Raw genomic sequence first — 12,412 nt, 5'->3', positions numbered from 1 at the left:
TTTCTTTTCGGTCGATTTATCCTTTATTAACCCAGTGACCGGTTGTGGATAATCTTCCATGCGAGTATGTTATCTATGTTATGACGGTAATGTTGGTGTAAGCCCTAGAGGCCAATACTTTTGGTACTTGTATCGAATTATTTATTAATAATAAAAAGGAATTTTCTTTATTATGGTTGATTAATAAAGTCCCTAGAATAGTTAGTCCGTTTAATGCATCAAGTGTGACTTGATCATGAGACCACATTAAACATAAGGACACTATTCTTAAAGTATCCGTAGTTGAGCTTTATTGTGAAGGGGGATAACACTAAAGCATTAAGACTATTATGTTTGTAGATGAATGATCACATCTCATGGATCATGGATAAAGAGTTATCAAGTCTTAAACATAGGTATGAATATTAGGAGTAATATTTATACCGGATTGACCCGCTATGAGAATACTATATAGAAAGTTATGCAAAGTGTCATAAGTTATTCTCATGGTGATAATAGTGTATACCACTCTTCGACCTGAAACCACTATGGATCCTAGATGTAGAGTCGAGTGCTTTATTGCTGATCCAACGTTGTCCGTAACTGGATAACCATAAAGACAGTTGATGGGTACTCCATGAAGCATGCTGAGGGACATGAGTGTCCTAGATGGAATTTGCTCATCCTGCGTAATAGGATAAATGTCTATGGGCCCAATATTGAACTGGACAAGGATTACACGGTCTATACCTTGTGTTCAATATAGACATAAGGGCAAAGGGGTAATTATACAATTAATTATTATCACAGGAGGTTTTGTCAGATCACATGACATTTTCGTGACTTGGGTAGCAGTGATGTCTTGCTAGATACCGCTCACTGTTTATTATGTTAAATGCGTGATTTAATATAATTGCCAATGTCGCGAAAACCTACAGGGTCACACACAAAGGACGAATTGATGAGAAATAGAGTAACTAAGGAACACCGTAAGGTACGGTGCACTTAAGTGGGAGACGAAATATGGTAAGGTACCAAATACTTAAGTGATTTTGGCATATTATGAGATATGGGCCAAAATACACTTAAGTGGGCTTTTTAGCTTCAAGCCCACACAAGTGGTTCTATAAATAGAACCCCTTGGGTAGAAGCATTGTCACTCCACTCAGACTGAAATTCAAGTAGAGACTTGGAATTTCGTTTCCCTCTCTCTCTCACTCAAAGCCTTCATTCATAACAGCTAGCACTGCGATTGAAGGAATCCGTTCGTGTGGACTGAGTAGAGACGTTGTCATCGTTCAACGTTCGTGATCGCTCTGTGGATTTGTATCCAAGGTTTTGATCGTTGCAAGAGATCTGTACCAAAGGTTTGAATCGCCACAAGAGGTAACGATTCTATCACTGATCATGCCCATTCGTAAGGATCACTAAATGGAGAATTTTTTAAATTCCGCTGCGCCTTGGATGGCAATTCTCCTTCAGTGGTATCAGAGCCACTTACGAAACCATGAATCTGATAACTGTTTTTGTTCTGTATTAATATGATTAAAGACAGAATGAATCAAAGATTAAATTGAGATCGATCAAGTTACATATATGTGATATATGTAATCCTGATGCAAAATACATTATATATGATATAGTGTTCTCGTTTCGTTCATTCAAACACTCAATGATTGTTTTCCTTTGAGCGATCAATGGTCATTTACTTCTTGATCCGACATTAGTATGGTAAAGCTATGACGTATTGATCAATCATACTGAATTAACAATCGAGATGTGTTTGACGGTCTGAAATTGGTGCATCAGGGTTAGTGACGGCACAAGGGTTGTGTTGTCAGAGAGTTATGCGATTGGGGTTTGACTGCACAAGAGTTGTGCTTTCTAAACACTTTTTGGAACAGTGTTAACCGGTTAACGCGTATGGTTAACTGGTTAACGAAATACGATTTTTTTTTTTGAGTTTTTCAACAGTGTTAACCGGTTAACGCATTTGGTTAACCGGTTAACGCAAGGCGGAAAACAGTTTTCCAAGACATTTTCAAACAGTGTTAACCGGTTAATGCATTTGGTTAACCGGTTAACGCAAGGCAGAAAACATTTTTTTTCAGATTTCAAACAGTGTTAACCGGTTAACGCATATGGTTAACCGGTTAGCGAAAGGAAATTTTCACCCGTTCGGCTAACTTAGTGCTTTAAAAGTATCAAGTGTTGATACGAAAAGCGACATCGATTTGAAATGAATTGTTCATTAAAATGTGGTGATCGGTCGTCGAGATTTAATTTGATTTTAATTAATTAAAGGAATTCATAATAATAATAAAGTGTTTATTATTGTCTTGTGGTGATCGGTTATGGCCTTAGTCTTGCTTTATTTTGTTTTGGGTTTTAAAATACGACCTGCGTGTCGTGCCTCTCTCTTTATCTCCCAAATGTAACTTCTTTTCTCATCTCACTCCCTCGTATGTAAAACGAGTTTCTTTTGTAATGTAATGATATGACGAAAGCAAAGAAGTCAGTGCCAAAGGAAGACAACCTTGAAGATCTTGCTTGGAGAAGCTTAGATCGTTGTAGGTTAGCTTAGGTTCTCTCATTGGCTTGGGAGAACAATTGCGCTAGGGGCCATAACTGTTTCATTATGTATGTATGTTGATGCATGTGAGAGACGGTTTATATGATAAACAAGCCGGTGAGATCAGAAAATTGCAATTCCCTCAAATTAAATATTAAGTTTATGCTTTCCAAGTTTTAACACTCATCAAGACTAGTAATGGATAATGTAGGTTTCGCCTACGCGAGGTGCATGATCTATATATTAGTAAGGTGCGATGGGATAATTGTAATATCCAACTGTTAAAACAATGGATCAAACTTAACTAAACAAATTATAATAAGATTATATATATGTTTAGAAGCAAGAGTTGGGAATGATCCATATGATGGATTGAAATAAGGAGTTATTCACCCAACTGAAATTTTCGAGAGTTCTATGAGATACAATTGGAAGGAGTTCCTACCTAAATAATCTAGTTTTATGTAATCCGCCTACGCGGACTTAGAACGAAGTGAAATATGGATCTCGACCAACTAGAAAACCTTCCAACGGGATTTTCCGAATCAAATGATGAGGGTCATTTGTTTTGAGTAAAATAGTGGGAGCATATTTAATTAAAGGCCTAATTAAATATGTCAATGATACTTATATTTTCATTAATCCTTATGTAGATTACCATGACAACAAACACCTCTAACAACATATTACGATCAAACCTTAACAAGGAAAAATTGTCTGGGACAAATTTCCTGGATTGGTGCCGAAACCTGAGGATTGTCCTCAAACATGATAAAGGGAAAGGCAAGGAAGTTGCCAAACCCAAACCCACTAGTGCTGCTTTAAAGCCTAGTGGAGGCATAGAAAAAGGAAGGCACCTGCTTCCATTGCGGTAAGACCGCACACTGGAAGAGGAAATGCCCAAAGTACCTGGAAGATAGGAAGAATGGAGTAGAGACTCCAACTTTAGGTATTTTTGTTATTGAAATTAATTTATCTACTTCTGCATCATGGGTATTAGATACTGGATGCGGTTCTCACATTTGTACAAATGTGCAAGAACTAAAAAGGAGTAGAAAATTGGCAAAAGGTGAAGTCGACCTACGAGTTGGTAATGGAGCAAAGGTTGTTGCCTTAGCCGTAGGAACTTATGAATTGATTTACCTAGTGGTTTAATAATTCAGTTAGAGAACTGTTATTATGTACCAGCAATTAGCAGGAATATTATTTCCGTTTCTTGTTTGGACAAGTTCGGTTTTTCATTCATAATAAAGAACAATTGTTGTTCAATTTATTTGAATGATATATTCTATGCTACTGCTCAAATGAATAATGGATTATATGTCCTTGATCTTGAGATGCCAGTTTATAACATTAATACTAAAAGGATGAAACCTAATGAGTTAAATCTGACTTACCTTTGGCATTGTCGATTAGGCCACATAAATGAGAAACGCATTTCCAAACTCCATAAAGATGGACTGTTGGACTCTTTTGATTATGAATCATATGAGACATGCAGATCTTGTTTAATTGGAAAGATGACAAAGTCTCCATTCACAGGAAAAGGTGAAAGAGCTAATGATCTTTTGGCCCTCATACATACTGAAGTATGTGGTCCACTGAACATACCAGCCAGAGGAGGTTTTCAGTACTTCATCACATTCACTGATGATTTCAGTAGATATGGTTATGTGTATTTAATGAAACACAAATCAGAGCCCTTTGAAAAGTTCAAAGAATTCAAGAATGAAGTACAAAACAAACTAGGTAAGAATATTAAAACTCTTCGATCAGATCGAGGTGGTGAATATTTAAGCCTAGAGTTTGATGACCATCTGAAAGAGTGTGGGATCCTATCCCAACTCACTCCTCCTGGAACACCCCAATGGAATGGTGTGTCTGAGAGAAGAAATCGAACCCTGTTGGACATGGTCTGATCCATGATGAGTCACGCCGATCTTCCAAACTCCTTTTGGGGACATGCGCTATTGACAACAGCTTACACACTTAACCGTGTTCCATCCAAAAAGGTTGATAAGACACCATATGAGATATGGAGTGGTAAGAGACCACATATGTCTTACATGAAGATTTGGGGTTGCGAAGTTTATGTGAAACGACAAATTTCAACTAAGCTTGAGCCTAAATCTGACAGATGCTTATTTGTGGGGTATCCTAAAGAAACAAGAGGATATTACTTCTACAATCCTTCTGAGGGCAAAGTGTTTGTCGCTCGAACTGGAGTTTTCCTAGAAAAGGATTTTATTTCCAAAGGAACCAGGGGGAGGAAAGTAGAGCTTGAAGAAATTCAAGAATCACAAAGCATCGATACACCTATTGGAGGAATTAGAGTAGGAAACACAAGTGGTTGTGGAAGAGCAACCTGCTCAAGTAGAACAAGACCAACGTAGGTAAGCAGGATACGTCACCTACCTGAGAGATATGGATATCTCATAACAGATCAAGGTGATGTATTGCTCATGGATCAAGATGAGCCTGTGACTTACCAAGAGGCCATAACTGGTCCCGAGTCTGAGAAGTGGCTAGAAGCCATGAAATCCGAAATAGATTTCATGTACACAAACCAAGTTTGGACCTTGGTAGAGCCTTCTGTAGGAGTTAATCCTATAGGATGCAAGTGGGTCTTCAAAAAGAAGACTGACATGGATGGTAAGGTACATACCTATACGGCAAGACTGGTTGCAAAAGGATATAAACAAATTCATGGTGTTGACTATGATGAAACCTTTTCACCAGTTGCAATGCTTAAATCTGTTCGGATTTTACTTGTTATCGCTGCATATCATGATTATGAAATATGGCAGATGGATGTCAAAACTGCTTTCCTTAATGGGAATCTTCTTGAGGATGTGTACTTGACACAGCCTGAAGGATTTAACATACCAGAAGAAGCCCAAAAGATATGTAAGCTACAAAGATCAATCTATGGATTGAAGCAAGCTTCCAGAAGCTGGAATCTTCATTTTGATGAAACGGTAAAACAATATGGATTCATCAAGAACGAAGATGAGCCTTGTGTCTACAAGAAGGTTAGTGGGAACATGATCGTGTTCCTGGTGTTATATGTAGATGACATATTACTCATTGGAAACGATGTCCCTACCCTGCACAAGTAAAGACTTGGTTGGGGAAATGCTTTTCTATGAAGGACCTAGGTGAAGCAGCCTATATACTAGGAATCAGAATCTATAGAGATAGATCACAAAAACTGCTTGGCCTAAGTCAGAGTACATACATAGACAAAGTGCTGAGACGCTTTAATATGCATGATTCCAAGAAAGGATTCATACCTATGCAACATGGTATGTGTCTATCAAAAACACAATCCCCTTCAACTTAGGAAGAAAGGGAACGCATGAATAAGATTCCATATGCATCTGCAATAGGATCTATCATGTATGCCATGTTATGTACTCGACCAGATGTCTCGTATGCTTTAAGTGCAACGAGCAGGTACCAATCTGATCCTGGTGATGCCCATTGGGTAGCTGTCAAGAATATCCTTAAGTACTTGAGAAGGACTAAGAACTCATTCTTGATATATGGAGGTCAGGAAGAATTGGCTGTAATTGGTTACACCGATGCTAGCTTCCAGACAGATAAGGATGACTTTAGATCGCAATCTGGTTATGTGTTTTGCTTGAACGGTGGCGCTGTGAGCTGGAAAAGTTCAAAGCAAGATACAGTTGTTGATTCTACAACCGAGGCCGAGTATATTGTTGCCTCAAGCGCAACAAAGGAAGCTGTTTGGATCAGGAAGTTCATTAGTGAACTTGGCATAGTCCCTAGCATTGTGGATCCCATTAGTCTCTATTGTGATAACAATGGTGCTATCGCACAAGCTAAGGAGCCTAGATCTCACCAACGATCCAAGCACATACTTAGGCGTTATCATCTCATTCGAGAGATAATAGATAGAGGAGATGTGAAAATATGTAAAGTACCTACACTTGACAATATTGCTGACCCACTAACAAAGCCTCTTGCGCAGCAGAAGCATGATGGCCATACTAGATCAATGGGCATAAGGGTTATGCATGATTGGCTCTAGTGCTAGTGGGAGATTGTTGGTGTAAGCCCTAGAGGCCAATACTTTTGGTACTTGTATCGAATTATTTATTAATAATAAAAAGACATTTTCTTTATTATGGTTGATTAATAAAGTCCCTAGAATAGTTAGTCCGTTTAATGCATCAAGTGTGACTTGATCATGAGACCACATTAAACATAAGGACACTATTCTTAAAGTATCCGTAGTCGAGCTTTATTGTGAAGGGGGATAACATTAAAGCATTAAGACTATTATGTTTATAGACTGATGAGCACATCTCATGGATCATGGATAAAGAGTTATCAAGTCTTAAACATACGTATGAATATTAGGAGTAATATTTATACCGGATTGACCCGCTATGAGAATACTATATATAAAGTTATGCAAAGTGTCATAAGTTATTCTCATGGTGATAATAGTGTATACCACTCTTCGACCTGAAACCACTATGGATCCTAGATGTAGAGTCGAGTGCTTTATTGCTGATCCAACGTTGTCCGTAACTGGATAACCATAAAGACAGTTGATGGGTACTCCACGAAGCATGCTGAGGGACATGAGTGTCCTAGATGGAATTTGATCATCCTGCGTAACAGGATAAATGTCTATGGGCCCAATATTGAACTGGACAAGGATGACACGGTCTATACCTTGTGTTCAATATAGACATAAGGGCAAAGGGGTAATTATACACATAATTATTATCACAGGAGGTTTTGTCAGATCACATGACATTTTCGTGACTTGGGTAGCAGTGATGTGTTGCTAGATACTGCTCACTGTTTATTATGTTATATGCGTGATTTAATATAATTTCCAACATCGCGAAAACCTACAGGGTCACACACAAAGGACGAATTGATGAGAAATAGAGTAACTAAGGAACACCGTAAGGTACGGTGCACTTAAGTGGGAGACGAAATATGGTAAGGTACCAAATACTTAAGTGATTTTGGCATATTATGAGAAATGGGCCAAAATACACTTAAGTGGGCTTTTTAGCTTGAAGTCCACACAAGTGGTTCTATAAATAGAACCCCTTGGGTAGAAGCATTGTCACTCCACTCAGACTGAAATTCAAGTAGCGACTTGGAATTTCGTTTCCCTCTCCCTCTCACTCAAAGCCTTCATTCATAACAGCTAGCACTACGATTGAAGGAATCCGTTCGTGTGGACTGAGTAGAGACGTTGTCATCGTTCAACGTTCGTGATCGCTCCATGGATTTGTATCCAAGGTTTTGATCGTTGCAAGAGATCTGCACCAAAGGTTTGAATCGCCACAAGAGGTAACGATTCTATCACTGATCATGCCCATTCGTAAGGATCACTAAATGGAGAATTTTTTAAATTCCGCTGCGCCTTGGATGGCAATTCTCCTTCAGGTAATAGATAATATATTTCATGCGCCCTTCAGTCGAAGTCTTTGTTCTTCCCTAGTCGAGTAAGATTCGTATTTCCCTATGGAATCGAATGCCCATCCTGTATGTCGAGTTTTCTTTTTCAGCCCTCCTTTCGGATGATGAGTATCTTGGATTTATTCCCAATTCACGTCTGGTTGGTCACCTATTATATGCCCAATAATCGGTATCCCTGGTGTTCCTTCCTTCTGCTCCCTATTATGACTTTTTGTCCCCTGTGGAGTCAATTTTTCCTTAGTTGAGATGTGCCTTTTGGGTCCTCCTCAGATGTTTCGGATGATTGATATCTCTCACCCTTATATCGGTCTTAGATATTCTTTCTCCCTGAGCGTGTTGTTCTCTCACCCAGTAACCGGTGTTTTGATAACATGTCTCTTTTTGAATTTATTACCCAATAACGGGTAATATCTCGTTGTTTCTTCCTCAGTTGAATCCTTTGTGGACATCAATGTCTGAGTCCGAATTTTATCCGAAGCATCCTTTGTGGATAGTTTTGCTGTATTGACATATTCCCCAATACATGCATCTTTGCGTCAGCTCGAGTCTTTACATTGATTTATTTTCAGGGAATCCCTTCGTGTCTCCCAGCAAGTTTTCAAGTCGTGACCTGCTCACGCATTTTCACCTTATTTTCCCCCAGAGTCTCTGTCTCCCTAGTGAGTGTGTTACTCCTACGGATTTTTTCAGTTTCTCCTGATTTCTTTTCCTTTGTGGTAATTATTCACCATGAAGATTTTATTTTGCATGTATACATTTGCATCATGAGGTCGATTAGGGACCAAATTTCATCTCTTTATTATTATTTAAGCCCATTCTACCTCGTCGAGACGAAGATTTTAACCTTCATATCTCCGGCTAGAATGACCTTAAATAGGGGAATCTGTAAGACCCTAATTTTGACCCTAAGATCCCTCATGGCATCATATCATTTGCTCAATGCATTTCCTCAAGGATCATAACATGTTTGGCTCCTTAACCCTAGGATTGGGACTTGTGTGAGTGGTTTGAAACCACCAAGCATGCTTGTATTGTATATTATTGCTTTTCTTATTTGTTTACTAACCAAAAAGCACAAAAAATATGTCACTAACTCTTTTTGTTTTGAAGCTCAAGTGATCATGTGCTCCTATACTCCTAGGAGGCTCCTAAGCTCAACGAAATGGCTAGATAAAGATGAGAAAAAACATGAAAAGGGTTCAAAAATATCCTAATCATCATATATGTCTCCCAAGTACCTCAATTTGCCAATTTGATCAAGATAACCCAAATGGCTTGAGGATTGTTTCCCAAGGAAACCTTAATTCAACTGTGCTTTGACTGTGCCTTGCTCACGAAGCAACCTCAACCTATTATCAAATTCAATAAAGGGAAGTTCTTTAATTCATCATTTTATGCATATATGAGCCTATGTTAGGATCCTCAATCACTCATTCATCAAGATTTGAAGTTTGGCCTTGAGAAGTTGACGAGTCAAATCAGCTGACTAAACTGAGGATCACTGAGATATAACTTTTGATGTGTTTGTCAAATGAAGATAACCCCTAGATGAAATATGTTCTTAAGAACCATATGAACAACTTTCATGTTCATAAAAAATCCATTTGAAACTTGTAAGGTCATCATTCATTTCAAAACATTATAGGTCATTTTGACTAAAACCCTAATTTTGGGTCAACTTCCCAAGGGCCTAACTTCCTTAATTTTTGTGATTTATAAGTGAGACAAAATGCACTGGAAAGGTTAATATTTATAATTCAAATTTTATGTTCAACAAAATTTCATACTCCTAAAATAAACACATGTTATAATACAAAACATTATAGGTCACTTTGGACCTAAGCCATTGAATTTGAAAAATGCCCAACTTCAAGTTCCCATAACTTTCTCATGAAAAATCCAAATGATACAAAATTTGAGTCTAAATTGATCATATTGAAATGGTCTACAACTTTGATGTTGGAGATTTTTCCATTTGAGGCTTACATCATTGAAACAGAAGGGCTTGAAGATGCTTGTTTTTGGTAAAAAAAATTCAAAGGGAACCTAGACATGTTTTGTACCCAAGACTTCACAGCCAGTTTTCATAAATTTCCAAACTCCAAATGAATTTTTTCCCAACATGACTTTTGTTCCTCATTTCAAAGGCTTTCCAACCATTACTTACATTAATTTTTTGGATCTTCCATGAGTGAGTTTCGAAGAGCTTAATGTTTATGTTCATTTTTGCATTTCACTTTGTAACTTCATGTACAAGCAAATGCAGCTCCAATTACACGTCCAATTCACTCATACTTGATCTCAGCATAGATTTCCACTCACTTTTGGGCCTCACATGCGCCTGTACAGGCCCATGCATGAAGGATCCAAGTTTCATGCACACGAGGGAAAGCATGGCATTGCATCACATACAACTATAAATAGAGGTGCCTTGAGCTCCATTGTTCAACCACAAGGAGATCTGAAACACTGCTGGATTGAAAACCAAACCCTCACCAAAGGAATTTCAGTTTTTCTATTTCATTTTCAAGCTTGAATTTCAACATCATTAGTTGAATTTCAAAGCATAATTCCTTAACTTTGCATCACCATCACACTTCCAGATCAAAATTGGATCAAGAGCTTGGACAATTCGTGTTGTTTGAAGCTCCATTTTAGAGGTATATCACCAAAAAAATTGATTCAGATCTTGAAATATAATGTGAATTCCTTTGGTTTGTGCTGTTTTCTGAAGTCCTCATGCATGAGGCAGGCCAGTGGTGGTCTCAATTTTGCAAATCGTGCCATTTCAGATCAAGCACCATGATCTTCAAGCTCATGTTTCTCTTTAAATAGGAACTTTGAGAATGATCCATGGTTACAGGGGTGATGTACATCACCTCAGCTTCATTTTGATACCTTCCTTGTTCATTTTTATTAAGGTCTGATTTCCTGCGCATGGTGGCCGAAATTGGTTGTCTGGCCGGAGAAGATGGTGGTTTCCAACACCACCCCCACGTGTGAGCCTTAGAGCCCTTGGATCTCATTAAAATGTTTTAATCGTGGCCTTGTATTATAATGAAATTATCCAGTGGCTGCGCATTTTTGTTATTTTCTGATTTTTATTTTAATTTCATTTAATTCCTTTTATTTTCAAAAATTCATAAATATTTTATTTGAAGTCACAAAAATATGAGACCAATGCCAAAAAATTTCTTGAAAAATCTAGATTCATATTTTGATTTTTAATTATTTTTGTGACTTCATTTAATATTTTTTGTGAAATATTTGGTATTAATAGTTTTATTTCATTTTAAAATACTTTTTGATATCTGAAAAATCCAAAAATATTTTCTTAACACATATGGATCATGATAAGTCAATGAAAAATAGTCTCATCAATTTCTTAATTGATTTGAGAGTTATTTGAGATTTTAATTCATATTGTGTTATTTTTATTGTTTTTAATTGTTTTAAAATAGTTTTTGATTTCAAAAATTGTTGAAAAAATTTGTCAAAGTTTGTTTGACCATGTTAGACCTATGAGAATTTAATTGGACTTGTTTAAGTTGATTTGAATTAAATTTGAGGTTTGACCATATTTTGTCCATTTTATTTTTGCATTTACTTTTAATTCAAAAATACCAAAAAAAATATGTTTGACTTGTTGACTTGTGACCTTCATTTCTCTTATGTTTAACATTGGTTGATGATGATTTGATTCACTTTTGACCAATTGTGTTTGACATTTGAATTCTTTTTCCATTCATTTCATCTTCATCTCATTTCTTTTTATTTTGGCCAATGAGTTAATGTCTTATGGTTGGTCTTGACATATGAGAGGTTTAACCTTATTTGATCCAAATCAAACTCAACTTGATCCAAGATCAAGTGAGTTGCTTTGTGTCCAAGATAGGTTGCTTCTTGGTCAAGGGAAAAAACCTAAAGTCCATACAAGGCCTTTCCTCTTTTCTTTTGGCATGGCAAGTTTTTGAAGCTTGGCTTACTAGTCATGATCTCTAACTTGTTTTTATTTGCCTATAGTTTTATTGACCGGCCTCAGATAGGTGTGACTACTACATTAGCCCACTTACGATTGCTTAACATAGCGCTAAATTGTCTTATGACAAACTAACATAACCATACTAACTACTAACTTTAATTTGAGAATTTAATTTCTTGCAATTTACTTTAATGTAATTTACTTCTTGCTCTTTTATTCATATTGCTTTTCATTTTGCTCACTTGAGCACATATTTTATGTTTATGTCATTTTCCTTTTTCTCATTTGAGCTCATTATTGTGTATAAATATATTGTTTTCTTGTGTTGGTTTTTGTGTTTGTTTGTGTGAACCTAATGCAAAAAGGAGAAAGGACTTAGAATTAGGACTTACCTATGCTTAAAGGAG

The sequence above is a fragment of the Lathyrus oleraceus genome, chromosome 6 (assembly GCF_024323335.1).
Source record: "Lathyrus oleraceus cultivar Zhongwan6 chromosome 6, CAAS_Psat_ZW6_1.0, whole genome shotgun sequence".
Taxonomy (NCBI): domain Eukaryota; kingdom Viridiplantae; phylum Streptophyta; class Magnoliopsida; order Fabales; family Fabaceae; genus Lathyrus; species Lathyrus oleraceus.
The sequence above is the reverse complement of the archived record's forward strand: the minus strand, read 5'-3'. Positions refer to the sequence as shown.